Below are 13,745 nucleotides of genomic sequence, written 5' to 3'. Positions count from 1 at the left end.
GGTTCTCTCTACGGTGGGTGCCTGGTCAGCTGCCCATTGTGGAAATCTCAAATTTACATTCCTTATTCTTTATTAATGCTCATCTGCGCAACAGCATATTCTTTTTTTTTTTTTTATAAATTTTTATTTTTATTATTTATTTATTCATTTTAGAGAGAAGAGGGAGAGACAGAGAGAGAGAGAGAGAGAAGAGAGAGAGAGAGAGAAGGTGGGGAGGAGCTAGAAGCATCAACTCCCATATGTGCCTTGACCAGGCAAGCCCAGGGTTTCAAACCAGCGACCTCAGCATTTCCAGGTCGACGCTTTATCCACTGCGCCACCACAGGTCAGGCGCAACAGCATATTCTAAGCGCCCATAATAATGTTCATTCAGTCCATGAATATTCAGGTGAAAAAATTGCAAGTGAGGACACCAATCAAGAAGCAATATGGAAATATCTTAAGTAACGGTTTTATTGTTTTTTTGGTCAGGTGTTTATTATAATATTTTAAAACTCATAACATCTAGTTTTGTGTACCTTTTATTGTTCTTATTTAAGTATTAAGTGCATGAAATAATAAACTACCTTTTGGTATGTCATTTTTTTATACTTAAGACAGTCATTAGGGCAGACAACCGATTGTTAAATTATTTGAATCCCACCACTGGGTAGGACGTATGAAACTAGTGCATAACCTACAACAGGGGTCGGGAACCTATGGCTCGCGAGCCAGATGTGGCTCTTTTGATGGCCACAGCTGGCTCGCAAACAAATTTTTTATAAAAATAATAATAACATTAAAAATATAAAACATTCTCATGTATTACAATCCATTCATTTCCTACCGCTCATATTCATGGTTGCGGGTGGCTGGAGCCAATCACAGCTGTCCTCCAGGACAACACCAAATTTTTATTGGATAATGCATAAGGTACATGGGTTGTTGTATGGCTCTCATGGAATTACATTTTAAAATATGTGGCGTTCATGGCTCTCTCAGCCAAAAAGTTTCCCGACCCCTGACCTACAATATGTCAGGAGCTCAAGAAATGTCTATTCAAGAAAGTTAAAAGAAAAAGGAACACTTTTCAGTGTAGAGACGTTTACAAGAAGCCACTGAATGTGAAATATAATGCTTAATATTTCATCTGAGTTAAGATATCTAAAATAGCTTGCCTTAGTATAGAGTTTATCTTTGAAAATTTTTCAGTTACACGGCTCCTCTTAGAATTAATTATGCATTTTTAAAACAAGGTCAATGGGGAGGAGATAATAGCATTTTTGGTTGTTTTTGAAACTGTTAAGTTATTCATTTGTGAATTCATTTAATCATTTACTTATTAACACAAATTTCTTCAGGATGCAATTCAGGAACACTGACGAGCACAGTTGACCTGAGACTTGTTTTCATGCCTAGAAGGGGACCTTTTACACTTGGTTCTAGAGATGGACAAGACAGGGGTATATTTGAGAAGTCCCTGAACATGTCCACTTACGTTCTGTTGTGGAGCGTCTGCAGCAGGTCCCTTGCTGCTGCACTTGAGTCAGAAAGTCAAAGCCTATCACTTGAGGCTCTTTCTGGTGACGTCTGTCTGAAAATTCTCACTTTTGGTTTTAGCCAATTAGTATAAAATTAGTGTGATGGTGACTTCGCAGGAGTTGTTTGGAATTCTCATAAAATGAAGGCATTCCTGGCTGAAATACATTAATCTGGAACAACACACTCTCCCGCAAAAGCTTGTCTCTGGACGGGCTGGAACGGGTTTCTCATCCTGGAGTTCCCTCTGCATTCTAATCAAAGATGCTGCACCACAAACCATACCCTCAAATAGGTGCTTCAAGAAAACATTGATTTTATTAAAGGCTTTATTGAAAATGGTTTTTCCCCCCTATTCTTTTCTTTAGAGGATCACAAAAAAAATAATTGTTTTCAATTACTTTTTGTGTATTTGAAATGTATTTTGCATTGATGTGACATCCGGAAAATAACCATTCATCGGGACCTAATTGAAATACGGTATTTTTCCCTAACTGAATACCATACCACCCACAATTCACTTGTTTAGATCTTCTGGCAGTTCTGTTTGTTTGCAAGTAAATGCATTTATGTTTGTTTTTCGTGTGACAGTCCAGCCCTCTAGTACAGAAACAAGTCTTTGTTCAATTCTTTTTATTTTTTATGTCATTCACTCCAAAGAGAATTCTAAACAGTTATTATTTATATTGCTATGATTTTGTAAAGTACAATAGATATCTAATTACTTTAAAATTCCCTTTTAAAAATTGCAGAGACTTGATTTCATTTTCCCCATGTTTAGAAAGTCTTGCTCTCATGAAGTCTTGACAGAATCGTTTGTTCATCTCTCAGCACAGGTCATTCCTTCAGGGCTGGGTTCCCCACTGATGGTGGTGGGGAGAATTGTTCTTCTTGATCAATGAAGTTTTAGTTGGCTTTTGGTCAGATCACTTTAGAGGCTCATCTTTATTAGCTTATGAGGCTGAGAAGTGCTCTTTTTGTGGTCAGGAGGATAAGTTGGTTTTGCCTGCTTTTGTAGAAATCTTTTAAACAAAGTGTCCTTTTCTAAGAGTTTATTTAGTTAAAATTAGTAAATATTCATAAATCTACTTAACCAGTCAAGTGTGAATGATAATACAATGAGCTTAACTGCTAATTCTTCCACATTGTATTTTTATTTTATTTTTTTAAACTTTATTCATTTGAGGAGAGACAGAGAGACAGAGAGACAGAGAGACAGAGAGAGAATAGGAAGGAGAAGCAGGAAGCATCAACTCCCGTATGTGCCTTGACCGGGAAAGCCCAGGGTTTCCGATGACCTCAGCCTTCCAGGTCAACACTTGATCCACTGCGCCACCACAGGTCAGGCTCTTCCACATTGTAAAACTCTCTGTCTTTCCTTCAGGAAATTCAAATAGTGCATGTGATATATGACTAAAAAAGACCAAGTGAGCGTATCCTGGCCAATCTATATGTTAAATATGAATAAAGGTTTTTAAAGTAAAAATAAATTCAGATAGTTTTTATATACTCTTCTAACACCTTCAATTAATCTAAGCATTTTCTGGACCACTACCCTAGTGCTAACTACTAGAACAGTTTATACATTAAAAAAAATAGGGCATGTTAAAGTTTAAATTATGAAAAAATTTTAAATTGACTGTTGAACAGCCACTCATTACTTAGATAGAAATAATATAATCTGATGTTTATTAGAAAGAATATACATTTCAGTAATGCAGTAATTTGAATATGAATATAAAAATAAAATTGCCGGGAAACACAAACATTACTAACTGTTAATTAGAACACATTGGTAGGGAAGTTGGAATGAAAGCAAGTTATGGAACTTATTCATAAAGAGCAAATACTAATTTATTCTAAATTGTTCATGTTAATATAGTCTGTAACAGTGGACAAATCGGTGTTAATTGAATTCTAAAAGGAACACATTCAGGAAACAGCATTCACTATTATGAACATTAGATTCATTCATATGAAAAGGCAACACTGAAATTAAATACAATTTAATTCAGTCCTGAATACTTTTATTACATCAAAAACGCTAGATGGAGTGAATAAATTACATGCACCCTTAATGTTGTACTTTTTCCCAATATTTTCTGATGCCAACATTTGAACATGATAAAAATCTGAAAACCTTTTTAGTGAATACCCCTCAGTCCCCCACCTTGAGTCTACCATTAACATTTTACTATACTTGCCCAGTCATACTGTCTGTCCCTCTCCACCTTCATCCAGGAATTCATTTTATTGTCTGTTTTTAAAGTAAATTACAAACATCTCAACAACTTCCTCAAATACTTTAGCATACAGTTTTTATATAAACTTACATAAAATGGAAAGCCCATATTTACGTGTACATTCCCTCTTTTTTCTTTTTTTTTTTTGTATTTTTCTGAAGCTGGACATGGAGAGGCAGTCAGACAGGCTCCTGCATGTACTCATTTACTAAAGGTAAAAATAAATTTAGTAGCTTAAAGAGACCTGTTAGGATGAAGCCTGAGGATATGGGTAGCAGCATACCAGCGTTCACCAGAAACACCCAATAAATTTAAAAGCCTTTTCTTAAATTTTTTTTTGTCTTGTTTTGTTTTTTTGTATTTTTCTGAAGTTGGAAATGGAGAGGTAGTTAGACAGACTCCCACATGCGCCCAACCGGGATCCACCTGGCACGCCCACCAGGCGGCGATGCTCTGCCCATCTGGGGCGTCACTCTGCCGCAAACAGAGCCATTCTAGCGCCTGAGGCAGAGGCCACAGAGCCATCCTCAGCGCCTGGGCTAACTTTGCTCCAATGGAGCCTCGGCTGTGGGAGGGGAAGAGACAGAGAGGAAGGAGAGGGGGAGGGGTGGAGAAGCAGATGGGTGCTTCTCCTGTGTGCCCTGGCCAGGAATCGAACCCAGGACTCCTGCACGCCAGGTCGATGCTCTACCACTGAGCCAACTGGCCAGGGCTCATTCCCTCAGTTTTGATAAATACACACGCCTAGGTAGCTCAAACCTCTATCAAGATACAGAACATTATCTCCATTCACTCCAGGAAGTTACCCCTTTACCATCCTAGTCAATCTTGGTCCCACCCAAGACAACTGTTTGATCTGATCCTGTGATGGGAAACACCCATTTGATCTTTTTCCCTGTTTCCGGAACAGAGCTCTTAAAACCACTGGCATTTCCTACAAAGAGAGATATAATGGTATCTTTTGTTATATTATTTTCCATTATGAATGATGGGACTTTCGGAAATCACTTAAGGATGGGAGCTGGTTGACAGTGGATCCAACCATGTGATCAGAGAGTTGGTGTAGGTAGAGCACAGAGCATTTACCTAGCGGCTGTGGCTTATGCAATGCTGTAAGAACCCTCTCCCAGGACCCTCCTGGGCACACCCAGGAAGGAAGCTCACCCACTGTGTGGAAATGACTCAGAGCCAGCCAGGCAGCCCTCTGACATTTTCGGCCATTGGCTATGAAGGACACGCCATAACATCCTATTGGCTGAACCCATCTATATAAGCTAGCCTTCTTCCTGAATAAAGTGGATCTGCATCACTGAACCTGGTCCCCGGAGTCGGGTCTCTGCGTCTCCGTCGTCCTTACCCCCGGTGGGACTTGTCCACATACTGGTGCCACTTGTCCACATACTGGTGCCTCAAACAGGGACCCAACCAGCATCCAAGGGACGGGTGAGTGACCCTCTGCAATGGGAAACCTTCTCCCCCACTCTTGAGCCCCACAAGCTTGAGCCCTCTATGCCCTATTGCAGAGTAGGCGAGTTAAAGTTAGTGAAAAAGATCTTTGTACTTACTGGGAGATCCTCTGGTTTCAATCCTTGGCTCCAGGATGTGCCTCTTTGGGACCCTAATACTTGGGTCCAAGCTTTGCGGCACATCCGTTACCTTCCCTCTTAGCCTCACTCCTGCCCTGCTAGCAATACATGCCTGCCTGACCGGTGCTTCTCCTCGGGACCCTCCGCCAGTGCCAAAGATATTGCAGGCTGCCTCTCTCTGGGGATCCCCTACCTCCCTATTCGCCCCCTCCACTGAGGAGGAAAGTAGTTTAGACTCAGAGTTTGACAAAATCGTGGCTGAGCGCGCAGAAATGAAACCAACCAAATTGCTAACTGCGCCTTCAGATCTGCTGCAGGAAAATCGGAAGTCACTTCTTTTGCATTCCCTGCCGGGGCTCAGTGCCCCACCCCAGCTTCTCAGATGCCATTTTCTACCCCAGCTTTAACTCCAACATGTGTTCCTGCTGCAAACCCATGGGCCAGCCTATACGCCCCCATGTGTCTTTTTTCTGTCTGTCTTGTATATTTTTCTGTATCTCTTGTACTCTCTCTCCCCCACCCCTCTCTCTGAAATGACGCTGGAAGGACCCAGCCACGGCACAGGGGATCACACCCTATTCTAACGCAAGGGAGAGGTTATACTTGTGTAGTTCAGCCAATTTGGTCCCAGGAACCCCCAACCTGCTTGACAGGGTTTCTTGGGCACCCACTAAATAGTTCAGTCTTCACCCGTCCAAAGCCACAGCCCTGGCCTTCTCCACACCGACTACGCCTGAGGGGAGGAGGTCCTCAGCGCTCCAGAAGGAGAAGAAGACCTCGCAGCTGGTGTGCACAGCCCATCACCTGGGGGGATGTGGAGGCTTTGGCGGGGTGGGCCCAGAGAATGGCCCCTGATGGGCCGCCAGGCCCTGGTGCTCTGTTCTTGCCTGTGTATGCTATAGTGACCGCTGACTCCCAGACGCAGGCGGACCCCCACGTCCAGGCTGCTGTTCCCCACTCTGGCATAATTATGTCTGTTGATGTTAATAGCCCACAGTTTCCAGCAGTATATCCCAGTAACTGCTTCCTTAGTCTCCCTGTGACAATAGTGGCCAGGAATCCCAACTGTGGAACAGCACTATATGGTGTAACCTCAGTGACCCAATGCTACTTAAGTTTACTCTGAATAATAACACTGTCCCCTCAGAGGGTGGGTCCTCCTTCGAAATCATACTACGGAGGACTTTGCTAAAAATGGTACTACCAACCAAGGCTCAGTACTTGGCGTACAAGCCCTCCTCCCCCAAGCCACCAACAGCTGGGCCTGCCCTGCTAACCTTGCCTTCCCAGGGTCACCTCTTTGCCTGTTACTCCCGAGAGAAGGAATTCCCTGGAGAGACTGCCACATTGCCTCTGGCCTGGATGCACAGACCATCAACCTCGGAGTTTGGCATTGGAAGCTGAGAGACAGAATGCAACTATATGCAGTATGCAGCCCATGGCAAGCCATCGGTTCCATGTTTGGACGCTGGGACCTTTGTGGAAAGGGGGCGTGTATATACCTACATTCATTTTTTGCAATCAAAATGGAACTGTGTTTAATGGCACCTGGAAGGTCTCTGTAACGCAATAGGAGGGAAGTGACATCCCAACCCCTAGGAGGAATCCCCTGTTTAAGACCCCCGTTCTATTTCCTAACTCATCAAACATTACAGAAGCTTGCCTCATTGTTTAATCCAGCTAATCTATTAGCATATAATAGATATTATAGTTGTTTTAGTTCTACTAGGGTTCTGTTGCATCATGTGTAGCATTCAGAAGCTACAACAGCAACAAGCAGTCATCAAGCAAGTTCAACTGGCCTTAATTAAAAGAGAAGGGGGAGATGTAGATAGAGCACAGAGCATTTAGCTAGCGGCTGTGGCTGATGCAATGCTGTGAGAATACCCCAGCTCCCAGAACCCTCCTGGGCACACCTAGGAAGGAAGCTCGCCTGTTGCGGGGAAATGACTCAGCGTCAGTTAGGCAGCCCTCTGTCCTTTTTGGCCATTGGCTATGAAGGACACGCCATAACATCCTATTGGCTGAACCTATCTATATAAGCTAGCTTACTTCCTGAATAAAGTGGATCTGTGTCACTGAACCTGGTCTCTGGAGTTGGATCTTTGTGTCTCTGTTGTCCTCACCCCTGGCAGGACTTGTCCACAAGTTGGAACTTTCAGTCCCACCCCAGGGAAGGGAGAGACGCTAGAGATGGACTTCGGTCACCAATAGCCAGTGATTTCACCAGTCCTGCCAATGGAATGAAGCCTTCATTAACACTGAAAGGAGAGCTTCTAGGTACATATAATTTGGTAAAAGATTTGGTGCGAGTGTCTCGCTGGGAGAAGGCTTGGAAGCTCCTGCTCTTTCCTCATACGCTCTCTGAGTAACTCTTCCATCTGGCTATTCCTCGTTATACCCTTTTATAATAAACAGGTAACCTAATGAGATTTATTCAGGAAAAGGGCTGCAACCCTGTGCATGAAGACATGGCAAGCCACATGGACACGCTGGCCCATGTGCCAAGATGGAGGGGTATTTAGAGAAGGGAAAAAGAAGAAAAGGGAAGGGGAAGTTAGAACCATAAAACTTGACTATAAATATAGCTTTCTTCCTGTAGGTTTCTAGTGTATAGGATTCTCACAATTACTTAAAGAGTGTGAGGGCTTCCACAAGCCCTAGCTCCTCCCACAGGCTCTCCAGACTGATTGTCTGCTTAAAGCTCCCGTTAGTCTTTATTGACTCCTACGATATTTTCCAGTATAATGCTGCACACTACTTAAAGTGATCAAGTAAAAAGGAGTTATATATTCAACTGCTGGCTTTCTATTTTCCAAAGACATTAATAATGTTCCTCTGAATAAAAGAAAATATTTCAAACCATACTTGTAAAATACTCATGCATCTTTCAAATGGTTGAGTAAAAGCTGAAGCATTTTTAATGTAGAAATAACTTATTTAAAGGGAGGCTGTCTTTAGTTGGAGAATGAGTGCAACACTAGACAACGTCCATCAGGTTTCAGAGAGCTGGCAAGTCATCCGCACTGCGGACGAACCATGATCACATCTACTGTCCTTCACCTACCTGATTATCTTACAGCTTTAGGTCCATCTATGAAATTGCTAGTTATCTCAATACCAGTTATAGAGTAGGTACACAATAAATATTTGTTAAATGAAATAAGATTGCATAAAAGAACAACAGAATGAATGAAGAGAGAACTCGTGTTTGCTAACTGTTCAGGAATATGAGTAGCAGAATGCTACCTGTTTTGAATAAATCATCTCTTGTTTTTTTTCCCCTTGGTACAGTCCTTCAAGTTATGTATGTTTTGCTAATAATTTGTACACTGTAAATGTTCAATATATCACTTTAACCACTATAATGCATCACTATAACTACTGAAATGTGCAGGCTTTATCTTATTAAAGGGTCTTAATTTTCAAGAATATCACAGAAGCAACTGGAATACTCCTCTATAATAGCCTCAACACTAATTTCGTTATGTCCCCTACTTCTCTTTGTCTGTCTGGACTACAGAGGCGTAGCTGATAATACTGTATGAATATAAACCATTGGCATTTGATAATGTTATCATTCTTTATTATAAATACAGGAAACATCAGCAACATTATTTCAGTGTCAGTTTACTTATTTTTACTATAATTAGTAAGTAGGAAGAGCAACAGAATATTTGATATGCAGGATGTATATTTCTAGTACTCTTTACCGAAGGCAATTAAATTTCAATCTAATTATTAAGGAAGAACAGTGAGTAATGTATAAAGAAATGCTTCTCACAAACCACGATTAAAAGGAATTTTAATCAAAATGAGAGACACCAGATCTGGACTTCCAGTAAAAATTTGTGTTTATATAGAAAAAAAAAATGAAAGTCTGTCCTAATTTTACATTTAAATGCTAGTAATGAAGGGAGAAAAAAGCAAACAAAAAAGGCAAAATAAACCAATAAATATACAAAATAACACTAAACAAAAACTATTACACCATTACCACAGACTATCAGATAAACATTTATCAACATTTAGAAATAATTTTTACTCAGTGTGGGCTGCTGACTGCTCATATCCATGCAGTCATCCAAGAACTATTTATTAAGCACTTTATTCTGAGGTATGAGAGGAAATTCCCTAAGGGCCTGGAGGCTACTTCTAGGGCATTTTATAATGATTGCTGATTACAGATGAGGCCAGGAGTTCATTTTTCAGTAGCAATTTAAAATGTCTATTATCAGGAATTTATTATTCAAGTTTAATGACTTTAACTCATCAGCTGATTATCTTTTTTAAAATATGCAACAACTTTTGGTGATTTGTCATTTGACCAGTCAACTGATAAAAACGATTTAAATGTTTCTAGTAGTTGAATAGTACTGGTTGTATAAGAGCACGTTTAAAAAATTTTTTTAAAGTGACTGAATCCCTCTATATGTGTGTGTACATCTGCCACTTTTAGGTTCAGTTATTTCACTAAAACCCTATAAAGAAGCCTCAATTCTGGGAATAGTGTAGTACAATTACAAAATTTTAGATAAGACCTGATTTATCTGGAATGAATGCATAGCATTCTTTGCCTAAGTGCACACACTATTCTTCATGAGATAGACTAAAATAAGGCATTATGTTTGTGCTCTAGAATGTTAAATGTATAATTTTGAATTTGTTATTAAATATTAGTTAGACATCTAATTTCCTTATTCAACTGGGTAACTTTACCCCGTTGGAAGACTACAGAGTACATCAGGGGTCCCCAAACTTTTTACATAGGGGGCCAGTTCTCTGTCCCTCAAACCATTGGAGGGCCGGAGTATAAAAAAAACTATGAACAAATCCCTATGCACACTGCACATATCTTATTTTTAAGTACAAAAACAAAACGGGAACAAATACAATATTTAAAATAAAGAACAAGTAAATTTAAATCAACAAACTGACCAGTATTTCAATGGGAACTATGCTCCTCTCACTGACCACCAATGAAACAGGTGCCCCTTCCAGAAGTGCGGTGGGGGCCGGATAAATGGCCTCAGGGGGCTGCATGTGGCCCGCAGGCCGTAGTTTGGGGACCCCTGGAGTACATCATTCTATTTCAGTTACTTGTGTAAAGTAATTTTATAATTTTATTTCAGGAGAGAACCAGAATTGGTGTATAGTTACAACAAGACATAAATGAAAACTTCCTAGACAGACAACTTCCTTGGAAGCAAAGATTAAGTTCATCTGCCAAGGAAGAAATATATCTTAGTAAAGGATTAAGGATTCCTGTTGTTACTAGGTAACTGAGCAGTTGGTAGAAAATGATGAAGAAATATTAGAATACAAATTTACTTATCATATTGGTTCTAAACCATCTCCAATATAAAAATATAAGTGTGTCCTTTTCCGGGCAGCCATTTGTAGACCGTATGGAGTGGTGCACAGATGGAGAGGAGACAGGACATACTCACAGAGTTTGATCTGCACTGCAGTCAGCGTTTCCAAACACAACGGCCATGGACTCTCCTCTACAGCAGCTATGAGGAACCGGGAAATGGATCCAGCATTTAGAATGAAGACCAGATGAAGTGTTCAAGACAATGTTGCCTTATGTTGCCAGGCTTCAGTAGATAAAAGGAATTCCACAGAATGAGATGGAGGTTCCTGATCTTGGTGATGGTAGACAGCTCTGTTACAATGAGTCCTTTCCCCATTTGAAATGGAAATTTTATCTTCCCGGAGTGGGAAAACACCTCTCTTAAACCTTAAAGGTAAAGACAGCACTACCGTGTCCAGGAAGAAGAGTGCATCAACCACCAAGTTGATTGATTGCTCATTTCAATGCATGAATGATCTCAATAGTTGTTAGATGGCAAAACTCTTTCTCCAGAGAGTTAACTAGCTCAATTATTCTTTGTTCTGGTGGCTCCAGAACATCTTATACAACTGTTAGGAAGTGTTTTAGACTGTCAGAGAAGTTAACAGTGCAACAACGACTCCTGACCATTGTAATAATCTCTTATCCCTGCTTTTGAGTTGGACCAAGTAGGCTCTATTTGTGAGAGCAAGAAAGGAAAAATTTTACTGGCAGAAAACTTACAGACTTACTGTTATGGCTTCAGTCATGCGACATTTCCATGAAATACAGTGTCTTGAGCTCTTACCGGTTCAGATGAGATCTTCTTACAGGGTGGGTTGGATCCTGGTCTTTGAAATTTGAATTACAATTCTATGAAAGATATACAGATCTCATTCATTAACATCTTCTTTTATAAGAGATGCTTCTCTGATACAATGTTTCCTACCTTCAAGTCAACTTTATTTTATATATATAGTATTGTGACACCAGTTTTCTTCTGGTGTCAGCAAAGTATATCTTTTTGTCAACTTTTTGCTTTTGTCATCAGTGTTTACATCCTGAGAAGTACCAAACATAGATTTTGTTGTTGTTTGCTTTTAATCGAGTGTTTAGTTCTTTTTGCATTTGAGGTAATTATTCTGACCTATTTGGCTTATATCTATCGCCTTACTTTCTTCTACGGTGAGAGTCCACTATCACTGTACTGTTATTTTAATTTCATGTTTCTTTATTCTCCTTTTAAAAGTTCCTTTTTAATTTTTCCATTATTTTTCTCTGATGTTATATACAATTCTCTTTGTGTTTACCTTGCTTAGAGTTTGGATAGCTTATTTTATCTGTTGACTGACATCTCTTATCAGTGTTAAAAAATTCATCATCTCTCCCAATATTGCGTCCTATGTACAGTCTCCTCTCCTTTTGGAGAGCAAATCACAGGCATGCTAGACTTCCCACAATGTACAGTGTCCCAATTCTCCTTCTGCTATATCTTCCATTTGTTTTTCTGTGTTTGCAGATATATATATATATCTCATCCAATTCATTAATCTATATTTTATTAAACTCTATTATTTTAACATGAAATAGTGTGTGTATGTTTAAATCCATTTATTTTACCTTTATTCTATTTTTAACTTTAGACTATCCATTTCATTTTCCAGATTCTATCACTCTGGCAGAATGATCCAACTTTTCCTGTATTTTCTTTTTCCTCTAATTTTCTTGATAATGTTAATACTGGCCATTACTGAGTCCTGAGCTGTCACTGAGTCCTTGTTTGAAAATTCAAATTTGTGTTCCCTTGGGGTTTCATTTTATATTTATTTTCTCTTAGTTTCTCTTTTTTTTTTTTTTTTTTTTTTTGGTTCAGTCTTATCTTTTAAACAATGCCAGTGGGGGAAAAATTGTTGAGATTCTAGATAATTCTGTGTTTTGCTAGAGAGGATGCACCTTTTTATTTTTTAGCAGAGAAGAGACTGATGGCATTGATCCAATAAGGGGCTGAGCTGAATTGAGGCTGTGAGGCAGGTTATTTATTTTTTATTTATTTTTCTTTCTCTTCTCATTGAGGGATAAATGACATGTATATTAGTTTCAGTTGTATAACATAATGATTTGGTATTTGTATATATTGCAAAATTATTGCCACAATAAGTCTAATTAACATCTGTGTCTATCCATAGTTATAAGATTTACTCTTAGCAATTTTCAAATATGCAACACAGTATTATTAACTATAGTCACCATGCTATATATTATATCCCCATAATTTACTTATTTATTTTATAACTGGAAGTTTATACCTTTTGATCCCCCTCATCCATTTTTCCCAAGCCCAACCCTTGCCTCTGGGAACCATCAATCTATTCTCTGTATCTATTAACTTTGTTTGTTTGTAGATTCCCCATGTAAGTGATAGTATATTGTATTTTTTTTTCTCAGACTAATCCATCCATGTTGTTGCAAATAGCATTTTTATTATTTTTTTTATGTCTGAATAGCATTGCATGTATGCATATCATTCATGATGGACACGTAGGGTGTTTCCATATCCTGTGATTGTAAATAATGCTGCATTTAACAAAGGGGGCTATATATCTTTTTGAGTTAGTGTACACAAAGTCTTTGAATAAATACCTAGAAGTGTATTCCTGGATCATGGGTAGCTCCATATCTAGCAATTCACTTTCAGGCTATAGAAATGAAAGTTAGAATAGCATCAATCTATTTGTGCCAGGCCTGCATACAGTCATCATTTAAAAATGAAACCATATTTGTATTGATGTATTTGAAGAAATGACAGAACTAATTTAAGTTTATATTAAATTCAAATTATTAAAAAAGGGAAGAAAGGAATAACTACTTATTTCGTAACAACCTTCAACTCTGAAAATAACAGAGACAAGTTGCATTCAGGTGGACTTGTAAAACAATTTTAATTTTTACTCAAAATATAAGATGTCATCATGAGCCCTTATCTTACACTTGGAAAAATGGAGAGAATTGTACAGGAAAGGAAGGGAGATAAAAGTTATTAGATTTTAAGCTCAAGTTTCAAAA

The sequence above is a fragment of the Saccopteryx bilineata genome, chromosome 5 (assembly GCF_036850765.1).
Source record: "Saccopteryx bilineata isolate mSacBil1 chromosome 5, mSacBil1_pri_phased_curated, whole genome shotgun sequence".
Lineage (NCBI taxonomy): Eukaryota > Metazoa > Chordata > Mammalia > Chiroptera > Emballonuridae > Saccopteryx > Saccopteryx bilineata.
Note: the sequence above shows the minus strand (reverse complement) of the source record.